The following is a 21,757-nucleotide window of genomic DNA, read 5'->3' on the forward strand; positions in this document are numbered from 1 at the left end:
AAGAGAAATTAATAACAATGTTTTATTATAACACGTGCACTGAAAAGTCCCGGGCCCAACACATATGTAGATGGCACTATGCATTATTCCATTCACCTCTCCTTCAGTTAGTACTAACCTTAAAAACACAGCTTTTAAAATTTTATAACTTTCTATTCATTAGTTCGTGAGTGTGAGTTGTGCTAAGAGTTACTCTACTTTTGTTATTTTCAAAACGAGGGATCAAAAATAATTTCGTGTTTTAATTTTACACTGCTTTTTGATGGGGAAAAATAGCGTTCAAACGAAGCAATGGCTTGATAAGTGTTATGGGGACTCCGCTTCATCAGAAACAACAATAAAACGATGGTTTGCTGACTTCAAACCGGGTCGTAGAGCCAACGATGATGCACAACTCAGTGGACGTCTTGACATCCAAATGAGGCGGTAACACGAGAAAACGTAAAAAAATTCCCCAAATCGTTTTGAATGATCGAAAAGTGAAGTTGCGTAAGTTGGCTGTCATCGTAAAGATATGAAAAGAACAGAACGTGTAGAATTGAATGGATTGAATGAATATTTGACTTTGAGAAAGCTCTGTTAAAACTCGATACCGTGTTTGCTCATCATTTTGTTTCATCAAGCCAACGCACTGTGTCACAAGTTAATCAGAACAATAGCGAAATTACATGAATTGAACTTCGGATTGCTCCCTCATCCACCGTATGCGCCAGATTTGGCACCCAGCAACTATTAGCTGTCCGAGGACCTAAAAAATGCTTCGAATGAAGAGGTTATCGCTGAAACTGAGGCCTATTTTGGGGCAAAAGATAAAACATTCTACAAAAGTGGTATTGAAATTTTGAGCGGCGCTGGAATGATTGCGTTGTTCTTGATGGAAATTACGTTGATGAATAAAGATAATTTTTTACAAAAACACGTGTTTTCTTTGTTAGGCCCTGGACATTTCAGTCCATGTGATACTTTACTCTGTAGAAGAAATCAAAGATCGACACCAAGTCATATAGACTTTATTCTATCCAAAGCATACTCCTTGGCTTTATTAGAAGAAATAACTCGAATTTGCCGACCCTTATGTTGTCATTTACTTACCGTGTTTGTTTGGAAACCTTAACACCAATTCTCTATTGACAGAATTGAACTAAAAGTGTATCTCAAGTATGCTTTCTCTGCCCTGTTTTTCTCTGATTCTATCCCGTCATATGAACCTCGCTTATTTCTTCTTGTTTAGTATTGTGAAGAGTGAAATCGATCGCCCCCAGTAGGTCTTTACGCAATAAACATCCGTTCCATTTGAATAGATTCAGAATTGCTCGTTCTCTTCATGAACTCAATAAAATCTTCAATTCTATTGAAATCGATTTCACTTATCTAAACTATGTTTTCTGCTCAATGAAAATGTGTATTGTAATTTAGCTTTTTGATTTCGTAAGTAGTCAGTGTGAAAAATTGTTATTTGACATAATTTTTTTTCTTGTTAAATATTCCTTTGTATTAGGCAGTCAGTAAGAGCAATTGTTTATTGATTTCAGAATAAAAAAATAATACATGAAAGCAATATTTTTGTTGCTGTTACATAAAACATTCCACATGAATTGTAGGGAATACTGCTGAAGTGACAGTCCTTGGCCGGATATAAAACCGGTCGTTCCTGTAACGTAAAACTGGCATCCGCGGGAATGAAATAAAGAGAGTGTTAGTAAGCCGCATATTTCTGCATTGACAGGTTCCCTCTGATTTAGTGAGTTTACGTTTACATAACATTTTCATAAAACAAATCGTATCTGCTGACACGATCTACAGGTTTACGTTACACCCATAGAAAGAAGTTCATGTGATGACTAAGGTCCAGAATGCTGCCGATATTAGCCAGCTTTAGAATTAAAAAACTTAAATCCATTATTTTTATTTCTTTTTTTATGACTTGGTTTTAGTTTTTAATGATTTGGCATATTTTTATTTGTCTTCTTGAAAATTTTGCAAATGCATTTAATTGCGGCTGATACACAAACATCCCACTGGGTTTGCTGCAACTTCGAAGTAATATTATAGACTTAGCTACATATAACCATGCATGTCATCTATACCACGAATATGTATATATGTATGTATGAGTTTAAATGTGTATGCAAACCTATTAGGAAAAATATAAGGAAAGTATCATATTTCTTGTACTTCAGCAGAACTAAACTGAGTTCGCTAAGCATGCCAGGTGATCATCAGAAAACGCCTAATTGCGGATGCGCCTACTTCCTCTGGTGTCGGAAAAAATAGCGAGTAGTTACGAGTATCAGTCGAAATGATGGAAATTACACTTAAGTGTTGTAAAGATTTTTCACAGATCTGTACAAAGGAGCGTCTCTTAATATTTCCTTCCCTATGGCTTGGGGAACATTTTGAGAGAAGTAAGAAAATGTGAAATTTCACGCGCTCGAGCAGCAAAATGTAGGCAATATTCGAAAAGTTTCCAAAAAATTAAACTCGTCAGGAGCAGATTTGTTGGCCAGGTGTTCACTGGCTTGTAAAGTCGGTTTACTGACGATAGTTTAACGTGATAACGTCATAAGAAAATACTGATTGAATGGTTGCATTTTTCAAAAGAAAATTTTAATTTTATTTGCTTGATAGATATTTTGTATGGATATAGAGAATGAGGTAACATTAACATAACATAATATACTTTAACATAACATAACATAACATAGCATAACATAACATAACACAACACAACACAACACAACACAACACAACACAACACAACACAACACAACACAACACAACACAACACAACACAACACAACACAACACAACACAACACAACACAACACAACACAACACAACACAACACAACACAACACAACACAACACAACACAACACAACATAACATAACATAACATAACATAACATAACATAACATAACATAACATAACATAACATAACATAACATAACATAACATAACATAACATAACATAACATAACATAACATAACATAACATAACATAACATAACATAACATAACATAACATAACATAACATAACATAACATAACATAACATAACATAACATAACATAACATAACATAACATAACATAACATAACATAACATAACATAACATAACATAACATAACATAACATAACATAACATAACATAACATAACATAACATAACATAACATAACATAACATAACATAACATAACATAACATAACATAACATAACATAACATAACATAACATAACATAACATAACATAACATAACATAACATAACATAACATAACATAACATAACATAACATAACATAACATAACATAACATAACATAACATAACATAACATAACATAACATAACATAACATAATATAACATTACATAACATAACATAACATAACAAATTACCCCGTATTAAAGCACTTATCAACAGCTTTCATTTGATACCCATATTGTACATACACAACCAAAGGTTACCCGGGTCCACGTTTTGTTCTATATCTCGAGACCCCAGTCACGGAGCGGCATGAAAAATACTCTGTACTAAAGCATTCACCAACAGCTTCAATTTGATATCCATATTGTACAAACACATTCTAGGGTCCACGTTTTGGTCTCTATCTCGAGACCCTAGTCACGGAGCGGCATGAAAAATACTCTGGACTAAAGCATTCACCAACAGCTTCCATTTGATACCCATATTGTACATACACATCCGAAGGTTACCCGGGTCCACGTTTTGACCTATATCTCGAGCCCTATTTCCAAAATAAAATATAATCCATGTTACTCGTGGAGGATGTAGCTTTCGAATGGTGAAAGAATTTTTAAAATCGGTCCAGTAGTTTTTGAGCCTCTTCATTACAAACAAACAAAGTTTTCCTCTTTATAATATTAGTATAGACAACATATCTTATAAGGTATATGGTAAATATTACCATACATTTTTTCCTTCATATATAATAAAAAATTTAATAATAATAACATTAAAACAACAGGTATTATTAACAAACTTGGTTTTATTTTAAATTCTTCAAGTGAATCAAATTAATAATAATCAATAAGAAGGCATATGCAAATACAAATACGTGAATTTATATATGTACATATGCGAGAAAGATTTAAACAAAAGTTTTGGTTTAGATATTCACTTTATTTCACTTTTACTGCTTAATCAATACTAATAACTTAATAATATTTTTCTTACTTCATCACCCACACTTCGGGCTCCTATCTCTGAGTATAAGAGACGAAATGTGAGAGACTTTCGGGAGTGGAGTCATGTATGTAGTCGACATATATAAAGTATATATGTCACTCCTCCCAACTTTAAAAATGTCCACAGTTCTTAACTAATGTGCTAATATACATTTGCATTTTATATATAAGTTTTTCCTATTAATTCTTTATTTTTATATTCTATAAAATTATTTTTATTATTTATATTTTTTTTGTTTTCATTTTTTTTTGAAATTGCTAGATTTAAATGATTCGTTAACATAGCTTTCATTAATTATTATTTACATAAATAAAAATAAAATTCCAATTAAATAAGAACTTTCATTTACTCAATATATTTTCTTTTTCCTTTTAAACTGGTTTTTATATTTTCTGACTTTCTGATTTTTAAATTTTATAATATGGTGCTCCCCATCTTCTTCCGTTTTTAACAATCTTACTTGCCTATACGGATTACATATTTTATCTAATCGTTTTCTTGCATTTTCCGCATTTACAAAATTAGTATCGATTTCATTTTCTTGTCTGTGTTTATTAATATTTTCAATTCTTTTTTCTTTGATTATTTGGGGATCATTTTTTGGTGGTTGTTTATTGAAAAATATATTGTATGGAATTTCCCCTGTAGTCGAGTGAATAATTATATGATTATAGGTATAAATTGCTTGCTCTATTCCTAAGTATTTTAATTCTTTGTCTTCTGATGTATGTATTATTCTTAACTTTTCATTGAGTGTTTTGTGTAGTCGCTCAATATCGCCGATACCTGTTTTTCCTGTTGTTACTTCAATTTCTATGTTCATTTGATCACACCACTGTTTGATGTTTGTGTTATGATCTTGGTCAACTTTCATAACTTTGGGGGGTCCCATAGTATTAAATATTTTTAGTAAAGCTCTTTTCGACTCAAGCCAGTTTAGTGTCTTCACCTTCTCTACCATAGCGAATTTAGAAAATAAATCGATACACGTCAAATAATATTCGTTGTCCCATTTCCAAAAGTCTAATACAAATTTTTCTCTGATTTCGTATGTCGGAGGGGTAACTTTGAATGGAAGCTTATATGTAATATGGTCACTTTTGCAGTGATTACAAAGCTCGCAACTATTAATAATGTTTGAAATTTCTTTCAGATAATTTGGATAGTAATATTTTTCTTTAAAACATTTTGCAACTTTCTCTATTCCCTGGTGAAGTCCACTTATATGCATTTCTGTTACTATAGTTTTAAAATCAGAATAATCAAAAATATTTTCCAATTCCTTAGTTGTCCTATAAACTCTATTTCTACTAGTATTAATCAAATATTTGTACACATTTTGAAGCTGCAGGAAATCATTATCATTTGGCTTATATTGTATATAACTATTTTGTTCTTTAAAAGGTGAGTTTTAATTATTTCTTTAATATAATCTGTGGTTAGATCTTTATACGTAACCAAAGTAAAATTATTCGTGAAAACTTTTTTTGTGTTGCTACTATTTTGTTTTCCTCTTACTATTTTGAGTTGATTTTTATATACATTTAAGGGTCTTTCAGTTATGTGAATAAAACTTTCGTTGTCCTCATCAGCGGAATGAATGGTTGCACAATTAGAAGCGATTTCATCTTCTTCTACATTACATTCCTCAACTTGAATGCGAGAAAGTGCATCTGCAACATGATTTTCCCTTCCCGGGATGTATTTCACGTCGAAGTCATACTCGTTGAGGCGAATCTTCCACCTTTGCAGCTTTGCATTTGGCTCTTTCAAATTATGTTGCCCTTGAAGTGGTCTATGGTCGCTATTTATAGTGAATTTCCTACCAAACAAATATGGTCTAAAATATTTAGTGGCCCAAACCATTGCTAATAACTCTTTTTCTGTCGTAGAGTAGTGAAGTTCATGCTGATTCAGAGTGCGGCTCGCGAAGCAAATAGGATGGCTTTGTTGGCTTAACACTGCCCCTAAGGCGACGTTAGAAGCGTCTGTAGTTAGCGTAAATGGTTTTTCATAATTTGGGTATACTAATACAGGATCTTCTGTAATCAATATTTTTATAGTATCTATGGCGTTTAGGTATTCTTTATCCTGCGAGTTTATCCTATTTCCCTTTTTTAAACAGTTTGTCAGCGGTTTGGTAATTTTGGCAAAGTTTTTAATAAATTTGCGATAAAATCCAGCCAAACCCAAAAACTGTTTAATCTCTTTTTCTGTTTGAGGTACAGGATAATTTAATATCGCTTTAATTTTATTCGGATTTGGCTTTATACCTTCTGGGGTTACTATGTGCCCCAAGAACTCTGTTTCGTGTTTCAGAAACTCACACTTAGCAAGCTTTACTTTAAGGTTAGCATCGAATAATCTTTGGAAAACTTTATCGAGCGATTCGATATGCTCCTAAAGGGACGTGCTAAAAATGACAATATCATCTAAATACACCATACAATTCTTACCAATTAACCCTTCCAATACTGTATTCATCAGCCTTTGGAATGTGGCTGGGGCATTTTTCAGCCCAAATGGCATACGTAGAAATTCGTAGTGACCTCCTTGCGTAGAGAAAGCAGTCTTCTTTCTGTCGGCAGGGTCCATTTCTATTTGGTGGAAACCCTGTGCCAAGTCCAAGGTAGAAAAGTACATACATTTACCCAACTTATCTAAAATTTCATCCATGTTCGGGATCGGGTACCTATCGTCTACGGTAATGGTGTTTAACTTACGAAAGTCGAAAACTATTCTCCATTTATCTTTCCCAGAGTGATCTGGCTTTTTAGGCACAACCCATAGCGGTGCAGAGTACGGAGAATCGCTATGGCAAATAATTTCTTGCTTCAGCATTTCCATTATTTGCTTATCCACTTCCGCTTTGTGCACTTCCGGATATCGGTAAGATTTCACATATATAGGGTCCTCATGAATTGTTTTGACTCTATGTTTAATTTTGTGGGTAAAAGTAAGGTGGTCTCCATCCTTATAAAATATGTGTTTAAATTTGTTTAATAACCCTTTGAGGCTTTTACATTCCTCGATATTTAAATGGCTTAATCTAAATTTTGTTTCTTCGTCGTCATCATTTATAATATTTAGAAGACTATCAAAATTCTCTAAGGAGTTCTTGCTATCTGAAAACTTATAAAGCATTCCACTTAAATGAAGAGTGTTATTTTCAAGATTTATTTTCGAATTTAATTTTTTCAGTATATCATAACCTAAAAGTCCTTTGTAGTTGTTAGAAAAATTGTACACATAGAATTTTAAATTTTGCTTATTAAACGCAATTGTTTCCTGCACTTTGTCTAGCACGACTTTTCCGGTTGCAGTTTTTAAAATTATTGGCTTTACTTTAATTGCTTCATTGCTGAGTATACACGGTTTAATTAAACTAACAGACGATCCCGTATCTATTAAAAATTTTATCATTTTGTTGTTGAGTGTCAATTTAATTGAGGGTAGTTCTCCGAGGCTTCTAATTGAAAATTCGAATCATCGTGATCCATTGGTTCAGGTTGACCGTATCTACGTATTCTGGACTGGTTTGAGTCAGCCGGGCTAAACTTTCTGGCTGGCAATGAATTCGTTTGCAAGACATTGCTTGGAATTGCGCTAGTAGGGCTATTAAATAAATGAGGGCAATGCTTTTGTGCGCAAAATTGGCCTACATTTATCTGCCTGGATTGATTATGGCTTAAATTAGAATTATCTGATGGGACTCCTCTTGTATGAAAGTTGTTATTATTTAATGTTTGATAGTGATGATTTCTATCGGTTAAAGTAGAGTTCACAAATCCACCTTTTTGAAATCTATTATTATTAGAGTAATGGGGAGCCCTTGAACTGTTTCTTACATCCCGTTTATATTCATAATCAAATGCATCATTCTCTTTTAAAATTTTAATTGCAGATTTTACACTAGTTGCTAGATTAGCATTAATTAATGCTGTTAAATGATTAGGCAATTCTCTTTTGAGGGTTTTCAAACTTAGTTGTTCTAATTCATTTATCAAAAATGTTTTAGTAGAGCTACTTACAGGTTTTAATTTAATGCAATCTTTAATTCTACAAATTTCATAATTTATTTCTTCACATAGAATACGAACATTACTTCTTAATTTTATAATACTAACTTGCAATATAAGAGTCGGAATTGGGGTATGTTCCCCGAACTCATCAACCAAAAGTTCTCTTAGGATTGTCCAATTTGACGGCTGCTCCCTTCTTACGACGTCCAACGCTGCCCCTCGTAAAGTACATAAAATGCAATTGAAATAAAAAGCTCGCTCTGCTGGTTGCGTTGGTACAACCTCAGGCAATATGGAATCAATGCTGTCGATATATAGTGCTAAATAGTTTGCATCACCATCAAAAGGCTGAATTAACTTAATATTTTGCATAACTAGTTCTCTTTGTTTTTGTTCCTCAGCCATGTTTGTTTTTGTTTCAGCGCTAATATTTAATGTTCTTAAATACTCATTAAAGTTTTCTAACTCTTCATTTAAGTCCATTTATTTATTTTATATGTATATATATTTTTTATTTTTTTATTTATTTTTTTTTTTTTTTTTAGTTAGCAGTTTGTAGTTTTTACTTTCTCACTATATTAAATGTAACAACACCAAAGTGCAAATGTAAATCTACTGAGAGTGAAAGCTAAACAATGATTTTGTTGTTACTAAGCATTGCATTCGGCACAACACCAACCAAAAGTAAACTCAAGTAACAAATGTTTTTTTTTTTTTTTTTTTTTTTTTTTTTTTTTTGTCACTTTTGTTATCAATGTATCACTACTTACTGCTCTTTCTAACTAATTGCTTATTGATGAAGTTACTCTCGAATCTCACTTTTTACTTTTACATACGTCGCTCTTCTAAGCATCTATTCAGAATCGGAACTTTTCTCGTCACTATTTGTTGAAGTGGAGAAATGCGCGAAAGGTCAATTCAAAGTCACACCAAAGCCTATTATCCAAAGCAAATGTGCATTGAAGGTTAAATGAAGGCCGATTCCGATGCGATCGTAAGTTTTCCTAATTAAGTCTTTTTTTTTTTTGGTCGATGGAATAATAATCAAGTTACGCCATCTGTTGTAAAACCGCACGAACTTATTCATAGTCCTATTAGTATTTCAATTTTTAAACATTATATGTGTGCACCATGTATCTACCTTTTTCATTCGTTTTTCGTTTTAGCTTTTTAATTTTCACTATTTTGTTTTGATTCTTAAGCATTTTATTGAACAAACTTATTTCTATTTTTATTGTTTTTTTTTTCTTCAGAACGGATATTTAAAAATAAAAATAATAATTTACACTTCTTCGCAAGGAATATGTGTTTACGTAGATTCGTTTTTTATTAGGATCTTTTTCACAGATCCTACCGACTGCGCCAGAAAGATTTAAACAAAAGTTTTGGTTTAGATATTCACTTTATTTCACTTTTACTGCTTAATCAATACTAATAACTTAATATTTTTTTTACTTCATCACCCACACTTCGGGCTCCTATCTCTGAGTATAAGAAACGAAATGTGAGAGACTTTCGGGAGTGGAGTCATGTATGTAGTCGACATATATAAAGTATATATGTCACTTGCGCATATACATACATATATACGCTCACTTAAGTAGGAGAGAGCAAGATGTCGAACGTTGACGTTCGTTTGCTTTGTTTGCTTTGTCGTTCGTTCCGTGCTTTCGCTTGCAGTTCATTCAATGCAATGAGCAAGGTAACGACAAATGAGCAAGGTAACGGCAATGAGCAAGGTAACTACATATGAGCAAGGTAACACTAATGAGCAAGGTAACACTAATGAGCAAGGTAACACTAATGAGAAAGGTAACGACACATTTTTTCGTGCGTGCAGCCTGTTAAATCGAATTATAAGACGTTATCACGTCAAAATGTTACTTTGTTCTATTCTAGAAAAAATTCATTCTACAATGAAAGTTTTTATAAGAGTGGTACAAGAGATGGGCTTTGTTTTGTCTATGTTTAATACAAGAGATTGGGTATTTGGGCTTCAAGTGAGTGGTATACCATAATATCAAATGCAAGAACTAACCCAAGAAAATATAATTGTATTGAATTAACTAACAGTGATTTTAAAGACTGGAAGACATTTTCACAGGCGTTACTTCCAAATTCAGTGAAAATTCAATTTACAAAATTACGCTCTGCTACATTGAAAAAAAGTATTCCAAATATTACTCTTAAATATGGCTACTTTGATGAATCTGAAACCATAAATTATGATCTAGATTCTATTCCACGATCCAGACGAAACTCCGAAATAGTTTGTGAGGGACCTACTCAATTATATGATGATATATTCGGCCGCCGTAGCCGAATGGGTTGGTGCGTGATTACCATTCGGAATTCACAGAGAGGTCGTTGGTTCGAATCCCGGTGAAAGCAAAATTAATAAAAACATTTTTCTAATAGCGGTCGCCCCTCGGCAGGCAATGGCAAACCTCTGAGTGTATTTCTGCCATGAAAGAGCTCCTCATAAAAAATATCTGCCTTTCGGAGTCGGCTTGAAATTGTAGGCCACTCCATTTGTGGAACAACATCAAGACGCACACCTATAATAGGAGGAGGAGCTCGGCCAAACATCCAAAGAGGGTGTAAGCGCCAAGTATATATAATCTAGATGGAGTTCAATTCCAACAAGACAATGCCCATTGTTACAAATCAGCCACTACGATGCTCTTGGTTAGAGACAATAACATTGTTTTGTTGGATTGCCCAGCACAGTCTCCAGATTATAAGCCCCATAGAGCACATGAGGGCGATTTTAAAGCGTAAGATAAAGGAACACAGCATAACATCGTAAGCAGTGTTGAAAAATGCTTCACTTCAAGAGTGGAGCGCCAAAAGTACAGCCGAATGTGCAAAGCTTGTACGCAGATTGCCCCCAGAGAATTGCTGCTGTTCAAAATCGAAGAGTGGATCTACTAAATGTTAATGTTTTTATCTCTAATTCCGTTTTTTACACATCACATAATGCCTTAGTATACATATTGACGTTTCGTGACTTGGGTAGTTCGATTTTTTTTTTTTTCATAAAAAAATAAAATCTGAAATGTTCAACTGCTTCCTAAAATGTATGACATTAAGTGAAACCACTTTTTTCTTTTTAGCTGAATAACGGTAAATTTCAAATACTTTAAAAGCTTGCCCATAAAAAAATTAACTCTACTTTCAAAATCGACGAGCAGTTCTACATAGGAATTTGATAATGGTATCCAGGGTGCAAAAAAATCCAAATTTGTAAACCAGTGTTATTACTGGCGTTTAATATAAGCATGTGGCGACTTAATCATTTGCAAATTCTGCCGGATCAGCCGGCAATGAATCATGAAATTAATTACACTTGCTGGTGAAACTTTTCGTTGGCTACTTGCGGTTACCAGATAAGGTTTAATTTTAACAACTTTGCACTTCCCACGAAAGCGATAGCTGCCGCTGGCGCGCTCAGTACATAATCAATCCGCAACATACATAAGTATTACCCGACAAAGCGAAAACAACTAAATTTACACCCACTTTTCCTAATTTTTATTTTTATAAGTTAAGGGGTTTATGGTAGCCAGCCACAAAACATTATGAGTAAACGAAAGACACAGTGTAGACCTACGAGTTTCTTAGGCCTCGAAACTTATAAGCATGAGACGAGCAGAATATGATGGGCATATTTGAGAAATATTTTTTTCACACGTTCGATTCTATTGATAGCTTGCTGACCAAAAGCCTCCAAATAAAAACAGACCTAACAAAAGATGTATAGAGTAACTTAAGGTATAAGAATCAGAGAGCTTAGTGGGGTTCCGTCTGACGAAGCCCAACATCGAGAGAGATTTTGAAGTAAAATAATTTATATGATTATTGAAAGAAAATTTGTTATCAAAGATAATCCAAAGGTCATTAAACTCGCTATCACACTGCAAGACACATGTCGAGATACTTTACTTAGTTCACAAAATGTTAGATGTTTTCGAGTAAGATATTTGAAAGCACTGGGATAAATTCAGCGAAAGACGTGAATTCTGGCGCCACAAGTAAAGCCTATCCAAATCGGCTTAAAGTTTATCGGCATCCTGTTGAGTCTTTATCGCTGAGAAGATCTTAAGGTCATCAGCATAAAGCAAAAATTTAGCAAATGAGAAACAACTTTTGATGTCATTAATAAACCACACAAATAAGAGCGGCCCCAAGATACTTCCTTGTGGAACACTAGAGGTAACAGTAAAGGGAGTAGATGAAATACTATCAATTGTTACAACACAACGTCTATTGCTTCAATAAAAGTTTATCCATTGCAGATATGCAGAATGCAAACCAAAACAAGCTACTTTTTTAATTAAGATTCTATGAGAAACTTTATCGAAGGCTTTAGAAAAGTCAGTGTAAATACAGTCGACCTGGAAACCAGCCGAGAAAAGATCAATGCAGTATTCACTAAAAACAGCCACATTAGATACTGTAGATGTGTTAGCAAGAAACCCATGCTGATTTGGGCAAATTAGAGTTTTAACCGAAAAGCTCAGCCTTCATTGACCCCGTGCTCAAAATTTTATAAATAGTCGATAGTTTTGAAATAGCCCACTAATTTCTAACGTCATTTTTATGGCCAATCTTAAAGAAGGGCGTAATAGAGGAGAGCTGGCATGCGTCAATGAAACACCCCAACGATAAAGATTTGTGGGTGATAGACCGAGGGCGGACAATTTTTTATCAAAACTGCTGAAAGTCCATCAGCATCAGTTTGAGAGGATAATTTCAATTTAAATAGGTAGGTTAGGTAGGTATAGTGGTTGTCGGTTGACACACCTAGGCCTGCTGTAGGCCCATTGTGATACCACCAGGGCTGTCTCCTCTCCTCACTCTACATTGTCCTCATTGAACCAACCTGTGGCTTTAATATTATATATCTAACAAGACATTTTTATTTTGATATTGCCGACTTCTGCCAAGTTATTTAGGGAACTTTTTCCTAAAATATTGAACTTCTTCTACCCAGAGCCATACCACCCACATAGCAAGTGTTCTATAGTCTCTTCTTCTTCGATGCCGTTACAGCTTGTGCAATAGTCATTATAGGGCGCTTTCAGTCTGCAGGCATGACTGCCAATCAGACAGTGCCCTGTTAGGACCCCTAGAAGATTTCTCATGTTTTCCTGTTTAGTTTCAACAGTCGGTTTATGCGGCACATGTTCCAATCCGGCCACGTCACTCTACTTATTGCATAGGTCATGGACTGAGACCATAGCATGTTGGCAGCACTGATTGTGTGTTTACCTATAAGCATCTTACAAGTTGCTAAAGGTATAGGTATGTTCGCTTTGTCTGGTTGGATCGGTAATGTGGTACCCAATTTCGCTAGTTCATCTGCTTTGCAGTTGCCTTCTATGCCTCTATGACCCGGCACCCAGAGCAGATTTATTACAAAGTACTGTGACAGTTCTGTTAAAACGTCGATACATTCGTTTACTGTCTTCGAGCTAATATTAGGCGATTCTAAAGCTTTCAGGGCCGATTGTCTATAGGAATATATATTTATATTTCTTGTGCTGAGGACACTTTTATTTAGGGCTAGCAGGCCTTCCCTGATAGCCAAAATTTCAGTTTGAAATACACTGCAGTGATCCGGTAACCGGAATGAGATGTTGGCCTACTTGATCATTTAGCTTGGAACCATCAGTATAGGTGCGGCCGCCGTAGCCGAATGGGTTGGTGCGTGACTACCATTCGGAATTCATAGAGAGAACGTCGGTTAGAATCTCGGTGAAAACGCTAAAATTAAGGAAAACATTTCAAAGTCTTAAAATACCAGGGTAATTTATAAGGCTCTTTCTCTCTGAGCGGAATTTTATCTAAGCAGAGTTTAGACAAAAAGGACTTGAAAGCAGAAAAACTGCTAGATGTGTCAAGTTCAGCAAATAAATTATCGCAATTAATGTCAAGTAATAAGTGATGGAAATTGGCGAAATCGGGTTTATATGAGTTGTTTAGTATATAGTTCGTTATTTTCATTAAAAAAATATTAAAATCTAATTAAAGACACATAAAGTATCAACTTCTGTCAACCTTGTTGTTGTAGCAACATAAACATCGCCATACATGTACGGGAAATGCTGCTGGAGTGACAGTACTTTGCCGCATATAAATCCGGGTCGCTCCGGTAACGGAGAACCGACTGTCGTGGGAATCCTGTGAATAGGTCCCTATGATGTAGTTATGAATTGCACTTTATTTAGTAATCTGCTATTTCATATTAAATACAATAAATGCCTAAGTTTGCAGTATTTCTCAAAAGCGTACTTCATTAATTACTCTAATGACCATAAAGTGGAAGGTGAGCGCGAGCAAACTATATTTATCTGTGTATTGTACAACAATAACATAGGAAAACAATAAAATCTAGTTAATCCCATTTTCGAGCCGGGTGCAAATAAATTAATGTAATTATATGCAATAAATGACACTTTCTGCACATTGTATGAATATTTGCAAACACTTACACATACACAAGCATTGTTTAGCTGTAGCTATCGGCTCAAAATATTGGTAATAATCACATTATAAATATCATTATTCACTTTAGATCCCCATGATTTTCGTCCTAAGGCTTTTTTTTATCCGAAGGGGGAATCTTACATAGATACCGTCAATACAGACGGCATGCACGATTCATACTGATCGCTAAGGGTGCACCTCATTCGGGACCACGCATAGGCAGTATTACTACTAAACTGGACTTGCGAAACAGTACACCTACGTACTAAACCCTAACTCCGACCTCTGTAGCTTTAGTTTGCCCTGCGGTACCACCGTTTAAGCATTGCATCGCAGGGCCAAGCTAGCCATTATGGCTCTTCATTTGTATTTCTCTCTCCGTCAACCCTTCATTATTTCTTTGTCTTCTTTCCTTACTGCGTTCCCATTCCTTTTTCCGCAGTTCCTGTAACGCATTTGCGGACCATTCTTTCATCTTGGCCCACACCAATTTCGACTGCAGCATGTGATCTACAATGTAGCCCGGGGTTATTTTTTCTTTTATGATTTCTTCAATGCACATTCTTTCAGATGCGTATCTCGGGCAGGAGAAGAAGACATGTTCCACGTTCTCACTACCGTTGCCGCAGAACGAGCAGTCAGCTGCGTCCTCGTGGCCGAGTCTTTGCAGATACTCTCTATAGCATCCATGCCCCGTCAGGAACTGTGTGAGGTACTAATCTGTGTCACCATGTCCTCTCTCAACCCAAGCCTGTACGCTTCTGATAAGTTTGTGCGTCCATCTTCCTTTGTCGCTAGGTCCCAGCGATTTTGCCACGCACTTATGCTCCCCCGTCTTTCTTCTTTACGCTCTTCCGCCGTTAATCGCCTGTTTAGACTTTTGGCTTTGTCGTACACTCTACCCAGTTCAGAGGCCATTATATCTGGTGGCATGATACCCGATATGGCACATACTGCTTCAAACGATACTGTCCTGAAGGCACAGGCAACTCTGAGGGAAATAAGTCTGAAAACTATTTCCGCCTTCTTCGCGCACGTTTTCTGTATCAGGGCGTTACCCCATATGGGTGCTGCATACATGAGTGTAGACTGGGTAACTTTAGCCAGGAGCGCTCTTCTACTCTGAGTAGGACCACCGATGTTGGCCATAATCCTTGACAGTGCCGCCGTAACCATGGCTGCCTTTCCGCATGCTTTTTTAATGTGCTCCCTGTAGCTTAGTCAAGCATCGATCATTACACCCAAATATCGTAGTGCCGCCTGTGTTGTGACGTTGAACCCATCAATGTTTAGTGTGGTCGTTTCTAATTTTTTTCTACTCGTAATGAGAACTGCTTCTTGACTATGGTCAACGCAATGTCGTCTGCATATCCTATTATTTGCACTTCCCTCGGCATTGGGAGTTGCAGTACCCCATCATATAATACATTCCATAGCATCGGGCCCAGTACAGAACCCTGCGGTACTCTTTCCGACAGATAACTGTTTATAACCCGTACTAAGTATGCTGGCGTTTTTTTCTCTTCAAGAGCCTTTATAATAAGGGGCCAGTATGCCTAGTTTAAGGCGTTCTTAACATCCAGAGTGACAACTGCACAGTATTCTTTATCACCATGCATCCACCTGTCACCCTCAATAGCCTTACTTGCAATGTTTGTCACCCTCCTGACGGCATCGATAGTTGAACGACCTTTTCGGAAACCAAACTGATGTTCGGATAGTTCAGCCGGCACTTTCTCGAGGTGCTGTTCCAGGCGCGTGCAGATTAGTTTCTCCAAGATTTTACCCATAGTATCTATCATGCAGAGTGGCCGATAAGAACTTGGGTCACCCGCTGGCTTTTTGGTTTCTGAAGTAGGACTAGCTGTTGCTTCTTCCATACTTTCGGAAACATGCCTTTTCCAAAATCACCTCTGCTTCACTGATTGTGACACTATTTCCTGCTGCGTGGAACTGGGCCTGGCTTGGTTGCATGTCTTGCTTTGGAAAGAGTGTCTGTACAATCTTTTCTAAAAGAATGGGGCAAGTTGGCGCCTGTCCTCTACCTCCTTTGACCTTGGCCATAACGAGTTTGTAGCCATCACCCCACGGGTTTTCGTCCACATTCTGGCACAGTTCATTAAAGCTGGCTGCCTTGCTGCTTTTAATGGCTTTCTTTAATTGTTTCCGCTTCTTTTTATAGTTCTCGCGGAGTCTATAGTGTTGTGCCAGCCCATAACTCCTTTGGGAAAGGTGCCTTGCTTTTTTGCATTCGCTTCTTAGGGTGCTGATCTCGTCGTTCCACCAGTATACAGGCTTTCTGGGAGCGCTCTGTCCTTTCCTGCACATAGCGGCATCGCAAGCTCTGCTAACATGTTTTACTAGCAGCTCCGCCTGTAGCTCCACATCGTTGATGCTAGTTGGGTTCTTTTCTAGCATGATTTGGAACATTTCGTCATCAAGCGTCTCCACCCTCCAACCCTTATTCTGTTTTCTCTGTACGGTTTCTTTTCCATGCGAAAAGTCCACCTTAATGGCATGGTGGTCACTGCCTGTGTAAAAGTCACTCACTTGCCAGCTTGCTGATCGTACTAGGGCCCTGCTGGCGTAAGTGATGTCGATTATTGATGCATGACCATTCACTTCAAAGGTGTTTTTCCCCCAGTGTTTAGCAGAACCACATCAAGCAGTGAGAATGCTTAATCAAGGCATCTCCCCTTTTATTGGTGTATCTGCTACCCCATTCCAAGGCCCACGCATTGAAATCACCCGCAGTCACGTTTGGTGTGGTACCACGAGCGTTTTGCACAAGTTCATCCAGTAGGTTTTCGAACTCTGTTTGCGTCAGTTTCGGTGGCGCGTAGCAACTGTAGAAATATATGCCACATATTTTTGCTCGATTATAGTAATCACTGTCGGTGTGCGGTTTGTCCTGCAGGGTATTTCCTCCACAGGCCCAAATGGAAGCTTTATTTTTCCTGTCCGATACCCACGTTCCGACGTTTAGGTTTTTATGCTGGTCGCTGACTATCGCATACTTTCACTTGGTGACCCTTTTCTCCACATTTGAGACAGTTCTGGCTTCTTTCGTCTTCGTTTTCACACGCCCTCGCTAGGTGTCCATACTCCAGGCATCTGTAACATCTCCTCAAGTCAGGCTTTTCTCTTATTCGGCATACCGCCCAGCCGATTTTTAGTTTTTGCTTCTCAAGCAGTCGCCTTGCGTCCAGTGCTGGTAGGCTTGTCACCGCTGTTTGCGTGCCTGCATACGCCGCTCTAATGCCTTTTATTGCGTTTTCACTAAATAGGTTAAGCTCGTTAACTTGCGTTCGTATTGCCTCACCTATGTCCTCTTTGGTTGTGATTTCATCTAAATCACGGATCTCCACTAACATCTCGTGGATTAGGACCTTGATTTGCGCCTGGTCACCTAGCACCTTGTCAATCTTCTTCTGGTATACTCCTGTATTGGCCATCTGCACTTTTTCAATTGAAGCAGGATTTCGCCTTTGGCCGTCTTTCTTATGCGCGTAACGTTTTCGCCGAGTTCTTGCAGGGCATCATCTTTTTTAACCACCCTGAGAATGTCACTGTACGTCATTGTTCCAGCACGCGCAATGACAATCGCATCAGGCCTCGGGGGTGGTTTATTTGTCACTTTCTTCTTGGCTGGTTTGCGCTTGACACTCATCCAGCCATTTTCCCCAACCCCGTTTGTCCACTTGGCATTACTCTCTCCTTTGAATTTTTTGTCTGCACTTGCTGACACTTTGTGTTCTTCTCCATGTGTGGTTTTACTTTTCTTGGGTGGCGTTTTTCTGCCCGGCTGTTTATCGTCGCGTGGTCTCTTCGGTGTTCCTTCAGCCATTACACTTCCAAGAACGTTTCGCTTGGCTTCCTTGCTTTTAGCTTCTTCCTGAGCTCTCGAGTGTAGCTTAGTGATCGTTTCGAGGAGTTCCCTTATATGGTTGTTAATCGAGCGTTGCGGTAGACGCATTGCTTCGGTCAACTTCCCAATCGTCTCACCCGATTACCCGATTGTGCTGCTTTCTCATTGCTTTCTTGCAACGCAGGTGGCGACGATTTTGCTCTCTCTGGCCTTTCTACACTGAGCGTCTTGATAGGACTCCGTCTCAGCTTTGGTGCGCGCTTAAAAGGATCAGCCCCCGTGATTATACGGCCTTTGGGGGTCTTGTACTCCTCAGCTAGGTCCACTGGTAGATCACTCGATCCACTTGCACCTGGTTCCTTTCTGCTAGCCTCTTCCCGGCTTTCACTTCCACTGCCCATAATGGCTCCATAAATGTTACTGCTGTTGTTTGTTGTATTTCTATTTCTCATTTTGGTTTCCATTCTTTTTTTGTTTACCAGCGCATCGTGTGTAAGGGGGCGGGCCGAAATAAACAGTAACGGGTATTCCCTTGGGGACAGTGCCCCTACCCCAGTTCCCTGAGGCCTGTTCTTCGCTTTACCGGTCCCGGAAAACACGGACGGACCGGAGCTCGCCCGGAGCAACGCATACTACCACCTCTACGTCCAATACACACTCCCTGACTAGGGCCCGAAGGGGCTGGTCACTGATACACCCCGCGGCTAACACCTCGGCAGAGCAAGCTCACATCAGTCCCCTCACTTCAACAACAGAGATGGTTCTTAAAGTGATGAGAGACTCCCAGTGCGCCACGGCATATACCGGTCAGTTAGCAGCCGCACCTAACATGGTGAACAGACGCTGACCAGGAAGCCGTCCATTATGGAAACCGCCGCGCCTGGATTTTTATTTTTTTTGTTTTTTTTCCCCCCTCCCCCATGGCCTTGCATGATTAGGGAGACAGTTATTTCTCAGAGGCATTGAATTTGGGCCTCTGTCACCGGAAGCCTCATCGGATGGGCTGTCATTTAGCCGCATTCTCCGCTTCTGGCCGCTCATTGTCGGGGATTGCTTATTCGTTTAAGCTTATTTCGCAACAAACCTGCTTCCACAGGCCTTCCGGCTATCCGCAACCTGCCGACCCCCACGGTAGCTTAGAGCCCAGCTTAGTCGTTCAACCCCGTGGAGTGAACAACCCCGTGATATATGCATGTGTATGTGTGCATAAGTAGCAGTGAGTGAATTTCAATTAGACGAGCCGGAATGACAGAAAATTAATGCGGACCAATAAACCGAGTGTCAACTGGTCAACTCCCTCAGCACAACGCTTCCAAGAGTGCGATTATGGTTACTAATGCAGTGAGAATTATCGCACTACTTCGCATTAGGAGGCCAAACAATTGAGCAAATTCTGTATGGAAGCAGTGGAACGAAACGGACTGCCATTGTGTGAGACGCGGCGAAGCGCAGTGCGTGTGTGACATGTCGACTATTGCCAGACAGCCAACCGAATTGTAGTGATTTTCAGCCGCCGGCTAGGCTGGCCACCAACGGGGAATGCGGTTGAAGAAGCGTGTCATGGTATTGGTTTATTTGGTTTATTCAAAAGCTATTTCACATCGCAAAAATGTGTGGTGCCCCAATTTGAGTGCCAATGTATGTACAGCTTAGACAGATTATTAAATTTTAATGTAACCGAAATGAAATGCCCACGACACCATGATTACATAAGTACCGATTTAGTAAGCCATGACAGAGCTGGCGGCTGCTGGCATAGCTGACTGAAAATAACCGCACAAAGAACGAAATAAAATAAATACAAATAGCTTAGCGTCTCGTATTTCATTTATTTTATATTTTATATGTCTTCTGAAGAATGATAGGGCAACTGGTATGAAATATGTATGTATGTATTTGAGAAAAAAAGTTTGCATCTTCCACGAAATACACGAAATACGAGGAATTTATCTTATGAAATTTTATTCTGGCATTTTAAATCACAAATAGTACACACATTTATCAAATACGTGCACAAATCATATAAAGAGACAGCAAGAAGCGGGTGACTTACTCTAACTCTAGGGAATCAATTCACACCGAACTGCTGCTCTTCTACTGAATTTAAAAGGATTCCTGTCCATTTGTGAAAGTGCTGAACTTTACTTGACGCTGCCATAGGAGGTGCTAATAGGCCCCAGTTGTATAATTTTTAGTATTTCGGAACTATTGTCAAATGCTAAAGCTGGGATTTAGAACCTATTGTGACAGTGGCAAACTAGTGTTAATTTCAACTAATTGTATCTAAGCCGTAAATGTTACGCTAACTGTAAATGTAACGCCGCCAGATTGAACATCAAGAATAATGTTGTAGAATTAAAGAGTATGCAAATTGAATTAAATTGAATTGTCGCCGACTAAATAGTTGAAGGTGCAGCCGGATTGCAATCAAACTATAAGGACTGTGGATCATCGGCTACCCCACAGGGATCATATCCACTAATCGGAATCAGTTCTGCAGAAAGCATAAATTGGATCGATTAAGTATGCAATTTACATGAAAAGCGAGGTTCCAGTCTACCCTGACGCTGCAGAACTGTAAAGTGTTCTGTGAAAAGTCCGCAAAAAAACTGGCGAACTTGGAAGAACGTGCGGTAGATGGTCGGTATTATTGCAGAAAACAATCCATGTCCAGTCAACATATGACCATCTTTGGAAGTATTGAGGACCCGATTTGCCTGTCTTGCTTAGGGACCCGGGTAGCACTGACCATTTTCTGCCTTTGCTAGAGCAAGGCTGCAAATTTTCGGTTCCAATATCATGAGAACGAGTAAAATTCTTCTCTCAAACTGGAGGATATTTTCAGATTTACCAAAGAATCTGAAAATCTCTTACAGGTCTAGCTGCCCCTATTTCTCTATTCTGTCCCATCTTTTTCCTTCTGGTACTTCTCTCTTTCTCCTTGACAATCTACACTTTCACAGAATCACAAAGATTTAATATAAAAAACTTATAAAATTTTTCAAGACACAATTCACAATTTTTTTTAGAGTTTCTTATCTTATTTGTATTATATTGTTCGAGATTAATAAAGTTAAGTTATGATACAATGAGCGAAGATGGTATACAGCCTGAACTAATGATAACCGACCCGCAAATATCAGCGGGAATTCTTCATCCCCTCATT

General features: G+C 37.9%; 1 protein-coding gene across 1 annotated transcript in view; it reads right to left on the reverse strand.

Annotated features, from left to right (window-relative positions):
- The window catches only part of LOC129245980 (GTP-binding protein Di-Ras2), a 175,000-nt gene that overhangs the window by 123,005 nt on the left and 30,238 nt on the right, over positions 1–21,757 (reverse strand). The window lies entirely within an intron of this gene.

The sequence above is a fragment of the Anastrepha obliqua genome, chromosome 4, assembly GCF_027943255.1.
Source record: "Anastrepha obliqua isolate idAnaObli1 chromosome 4, idAnaObli1_1.0, whole genome shotgun sequence".
Lineage (NCBI taxonomy): Eukaryota > Metazoa > Arthropoda > Insecta > Diptera > Tephritidae > Anastrepha > Anastrepha obliqua.